This window comes from Myotis lucifugus, unplaced genomic scaffold (assembly GCF_000147115.1).
Source record: "Myotis lucifugus unplaced genomic scaffold, Myoluc2.0 scaffold_212, whole genome shotgun sequence".
Classification (NCBI taxonomy): Eukaryota; Metazoa; Chordata; class Mammalia; order Chiroptera; family Vespertilionidae; genus Myotis; species Myotis lucifugus.
This window is the reverse complement of record NW_005871260.1, coordinates 1,071,683-1,077,682: the sequence shown is the minus strand read 5'-3', so window position 1 is coordinate 1,077,682 and position 6,000 is coordinate 1,071,683. Positions and strand designations below refer to the sequence as shown.

General features: G+C 41.3%; 1 pseudogene; it reads right to left on the bottom strand.

The window, feature by feature from the left end:
* Positions 1-257: 257 nt before the first annotated feature.
* LOC102419629 overlaps positions 258-6,000 on the bottom strand; it is a 31,084-nt pseudogene continuing 25,341 nt past the window's right edge.

Here is a 6,000-nt window from a genome sequence, read left to right as displayed (position 1 = left end):
TGTTTTGAACAAACTGTTATCTGTTAGAGCAATTAAAAATAAGAAAAATGAATGTTTTTTATTTTATCTTTACTTATTCCTTCTTTGACATTCTTCCTTTCCTTATGCAGATCCAAGTTTCTGACCTATAGTATTTTCCTTCTCTCTAAAGAATTTCTTTTCACATTTATTTCTACTAGTAATAAATTCCCTCAAGTTTTATCTGTCTGGGAAAGTGTTTAATTCTCTGTCACTGTTTTTTAAATTTTTCAGTTATATTCAGGTCTTTATTTAAGAATCTCATCTGCCAACTTAGCGTTTTCCAGCAACACGGGGAGCAGAAACCTCCACAGGCTTCACCATCTTCTGCTTAGGTGCTGCCGTTGTGGGAGCCTTAGCAGCAGCCATTGCTGCCTTTTTAGATGTTTGCTTCGCCTTTTTTTGCTTCCTTGACAGCCCTGAGAGCTTGTTCTCGTTGAGCTTTCCTAACTTCAGGTTTCTGGTTCCTCTTGGCTGTTATATCAGCAGGAGATGCACCAGTGATGGCCCTCTGGAATTTGACTGCACGGCGGGTTCTTTTCTTTTGAAGTTCTTCTGACTGTCCCTTTTTGTGCTTCCTTCTGTAGAGGACAGTCCAGTTTAACTGCTCAGGATTCCTCTTGGAAAGGAATGCCGACTTGCATTTTGCATTAAGAAACTGGAAACCCTTCCCATCGTTCCTGATGTAGCACCTCCCGTGTCCGGGGTAGATCTTGTACCCACTGAAACTGCACAGCTTGGCCTTCACAGCTGTGGCTGCCAGAGAGCAGAAAAGATGGTGAAGAGAAGGAGACTCTGTCACTTTTGACAGATAATGTCACAGGGTACAGAATTCTAGGTTAGTGTGAAGGTTTTTCTCAACATTTTATTTCACTCCACACTCTTCCTGTTTGCACAGTTTCTGAGGAGAAGTTGGATATAATTCTTATCTTTGCTATAGGTAAAGCGTTGTTTTCCTCTGGCTATTTTCAAGATTGTTTTTCTTTATCTTTCATCTTTTGTAATTTGAAAATGATATGCATAGGTGCCAGCTTTTGGGTATTTTGTTTTGTTTTTTTTTTGCATCTGTATTATTTGGTGTTCTTTGAGCTTCTTGAATCTGTGTTTTGTGTCTGACTTTATTTGGGGGCAATTGTTAGTGACTTGTTTCAAATACTTCTTCTGCTCCTTTCCCTCTTTTCTTTCTGATATTCCCATTATGCATTTGTAACATCTTTTGTAGTTGTTCCATAGTCCTTGAATATTATGGGTGTGTGTTTTTCCAGTCTTTGTTCTCTTGGCTTTTAAGTTTGGGAGGTTTCTATTCACCTCAAATTGTCTCAAGCTCAAAGATTCTTTCCTCAGCTGAGTCCAGTCTACTAATAAGCCCATTGAAGTCATTCTTCATTTCTGTTACCCTGTTTTTTGGTTCTTTTTTGTTCTTTCTTAGGATTTCCCTCTCTGCTTACATTGCCCATTTCTTCTTGCAAGCTGTCTACTCTACCCATTAGAGCTCCTCACATATTAATCACAGTTGTTCTAAATGCCCTGTCTGGTAATTTGAACATCCCTGCCTTGTCTGGTTCTGATGTTTGCTCTGTCTCTTCAAGTTGTACTTTTTGCCTTGTGGTATGTCTTGTGAATTTTTCTTGCTAGTGAGCATGATGGACCAGGTCGATTGAACTGCTGTAAGCAGGCCTGTAGCAAGGTAGCTGTTAGGGGAGGGAGGGCTCTGCAGCCCTGGGGTGAGGTCTCAGTCTCAGTGAGCCTGTGCCTCTGACTGTGAGCTTCACAAGTGCTTCTTAGTTCCTCTCCCCCTCAGGTAGGACAGGATGGCCAAATGGAGCTAACGTTCAGTGTTTCCTTTCCCCCAGGCCAGTTAGGCCCTGGAAATACCCAGCAGGTGAGGCCCTGGGCAGGTCTTACTAAGAACTGAGTGCGTGGGACTTTCAAAATGGCTGTCTCCTCACCCTGCTGGAAGCATGAGCTTCTTCTCCCATATTTACTGTGACAGCCTGGTGGAGCTCCTGGAGGTAAATCTCACAAAACTGTGGGGGCTCCCGTGACAGTTTTACCTCTCAGAGGTGTCCACACTGAGGAGCCTCCAGCGTGTCTTTGGTTCCAGTTTAGATGTTCCCGCCCTGGCACTGGCTCCCATGCGTTCCCGTAAGTTCTGCCTCCCTGTGTTAGCCTGGCTGTTTGCAGTCTTGGCGGCCGCGGTTTTCCCTGTGTCTGTGTCCTCCCCTCTCTTAGGGATACAAGACAAGTTGTTGATTTTTCTGTTTGTTCAACTTTTTACTTGTTTGGACAGAGTGGCGACCTCTTAGATGTGGAACCAGAAACTGAAAGTCTCTGTTTCTGTTTTTTTTTTTTAAAAAAAAAAAAACCTATATAGGTTTTGAACTTCAAGGAAGTCATCGCTATTAATCTTGTTCCCTATGAATTTGGTGTTTGTTTTTATATTTGGAATAGCCTTGCCAAACAACAAGATGAGAAAAATATGAATCCAAGTTTTTCTCTGGTTTCATAAGAGCCTCTTATGTTATGTGTCTATGGGATGGTTAGAAGGCAGTGTTGATGTTGCAAAGAAATTCCCCCTATCCTTTGGGACAGCTGCCCTAAAACTGAGTTGTGCAATGGGCTTCTCTCCAGAGAACTAGGAACAGGAAAACACGGAAGGTTGGCGTCTTTCATGATAATAAGGAGTTGAGACGCCAGTTTCTCTTTGTTCTATTAGGAGGGACACTTCTGCAGACGAAGGATATGATGGGATCTCTCACCTACCTTTGTAAGTAAGATAGACAGCATAACACCCCCCTCCCCAAAGATACTCACATTCTAATCCACAGAATTTGGGAATATGTTACTCTCAGGGCAAAAGGGAATTTGCAAATGTGATTAAATTAAAGATCTTGAGATAGGAAGATTATTACAGTGGGCCCAACGTAATCCCAAAGGTCCTTATAAAAAAGGTACAAAAGGCTCAAAATAAGAGAGAGAAGGCAATGAACCATGTAAGCAGAGGTCAGAAAGAGAGAAATGTGGAGATGCTGTGCTGCTAACTGTGAAGATGGAGCAAAGGGCCAGGAACCAAAAAATGCAGGTGGCCTCTGGGAGCTGGGAAGTCAAGGAGATGGATTCTCCCCTAGAGTTTCTGAAGGGAATGCTGCCCTGCCAACACCTTGATTTTAGACTTCTGGCCTCCAGAACTGGGAGATAACACATTTGTGTTGTCTGAGCCACTGAGTCTATGATAATGTGTTACAGCAGCCACAGCAAACTAATACGGGATTGTTGAGAGTACAAGTCAAGTGCAAGCCAAATCCCTGCAATGGCTCCTGACTACTGTTGCTTCCCAGCCTGTGTTCAATTTCATTGGCTACTGCCAGGACAGTAAGATTGATTCTACCATCAATGCATGGTCTCAGAGCACTGATATCTTACCCAGAAAGAGTTGGTTGGAGTCATTTGCCTAAAAGTAAAAGGGCAGGAAACGTAGGCTTTTACATTTCCTTTAATTAGCACAGGACATCACTATGAGTTCTTAGAGAATTTCATTCTGATTAGTTTCTAATAGGAAGAAAAATCACACTGCCTTTTTTTTAATATTTCTTTATTGACTTCAGAAAGTAAGGGAGAAGGAGAGAGAGATAGAAACATCAATGATGAGAGAGAATCATTGATTGGCTGCCTCCTGCACCCCCCCCCCGCCCCCACTGGGGAACGAGCCCGCAACCCAGGCATGTGCCCTAGGCCGGAATCGAACCTGGGACCCTTCAGTCTGCAGGCTGACGCTCTATCCACTGAGCCAAGCCGGCCAGAGCCACACTGCCTTTTAAAACTATTGTGAGGATGAAATGACAAAATACATACATGTGTAGCCCTTAAAACATTGCCCGGCACATAGGAAGCCTTCAGCAGGTGTTTGCCAATGTTATTTGCATTAGGGTTCTTCAGAGAAACAGAACCAATAGAATGTGTGTATATATTATATACAGAGACTTATTTTAAGAAATTGGCTCACACAATTGTGGGGTCTGGCAAATCTGAAATCTGCAGGGCCAGCTACCAGGCTGAAACCCAGGGAAGAATTGTTGTAGTTTCAAGTTCAAAGACAGTCTAGAGACAGAATTCTTTCTCCCTCCAGGACCATAGTCTTCTCTTAAAGCCTTCTACTGATTAGGTGAGTATGAGGAGTAATCTGCTTACTTTTAACATATGTTACTGGTGTAAATGTTAATCACATCTAAAATATCTTTCACAGCAATATCAAAACTGGTGCCTGACCAAATATCTCAGCACCAGCCTAGCCAAGTTGACACACAAAATTAACTATCACACTGTTATTTGTTTCCTATCTTATTTCAATGGCTAAAACTTTCAGGAAAATAATAAAAGTAACACCAGACATCTTTATCCTTTTTCTAATTCTAATGGAAAAGCTCTTCTGTGTCTTCATTAAGTATCTCTACTAAGTACTACTAAGGAACTATTCTCTATTCCCACGTTAGTATATTTTAAATCATTAATGGGTACCATCTGCTATGATGATTATGTAATTTTTCTCTCCTGACTTTTTGAAATGTTTTATTTATAGATTTCCTATTAATACACCATTCCTTGCATTCCTATGGTAAACCTTACTTGGTCATATTGTAGTTTTCTCTTCAGAGGCTGCTGGGTTTAATTTCTTAGTATCGCAGTTCATTTTAAATGTGTATCCCTAAGTCAATGTTGGCTGTGTCTGAATCGTTTTGGTTTTCATTGTTTTGGGGGAAGGGTCTGTCTTTGTGATCTGTGTTAAAACTTGGTATTATACTTTTAATCTTGCTCAGTTCATAAGTGAATTGTGAGAATTCTGTGTTTCTCTGTGCCATGTGATGATGCATAAAGCATGAGACTAATTGTGTTCCTAGTGGCAAAATATACAGACTATCTTATCACAAACGTAATTTGGTGTCTCCTTCCTTTGTAAACTCCTTTTCACTGACTCAATATTAACATTATATCAACTCAATATTATGCTAAACATCAATTCAATAGTATATATATATATATGTATATATATATACACACACATACACTTTGTTTTCCTTATTTAAAAAAGGATATTTCTTTTTACTCTGTCTTTCAGATCTCCTACCTACTTTCTGTAACTCTCTGTAAACTTCCAACTGGAAAAATAAAAAGTCCCTAGCATGAATAGCCAGCTGTTGTTCAGAAGAGGTGGCCATTAGAGCCCTGGTGTCTTGCTTTAGGAATCAATCGTATATTCTTTGATGAGTTACAATTTTTCATTTCAAAAGCATCACTCTGTGGGGCTTCTCCTACACTGAGACCAGCATAGGCCAACATGGTTTATACTTCATGTGGTTTCCTACAAAACAAACTCAAATAAACAAAAGTATGAAACATGTGTGGCCATTCCCGGCTGAAAAGGAAAGCCAGAGTTTGGCCTGGGTGCTCTTAGCAAGGACAGCACAGAGCTCCGGGCTTTCCTTCTGGGGCTGAGCTGCCACTGAGGGCTCTGGCTAGCTGCTGTTTCAAAGTGAGGCCAGCAGTTGGAACAGTAAATTCTGAGTCAGAATTTAAAAGCCTGCCCTGCTGCACTGCGTGCTGCCCTTCACAGCAGATGGCCCAGACGCTGATCCACACTGCTCCAGACTACAGCGGCCGAGAGCCAACTGCAACCCTGGGCCAGTATTCACCGAGGCCAGGTTTTACACTTAATCTTCTTTATATTTAACTCTTGTTTTGCTTTCTGGTGAAATATTTTTAACTAGTCACCCAACTGAAAGTTATTTCATGATCCAGCATGGTCCAAATAGTGTTCTGGGAACACTAGTGACCCACAAATGTAATAGGTATTCCAAGAGTTTAAAAAAAAACAGATTGTCTTCAAACAAATTTGAGAAAAGCTAGGTTAAACAAAATCCAACTGATTTCTTTGCTGCACGACCCCACAGAGCCTTCAGTATATTGATGTTCTCTGTCACTCCAAAA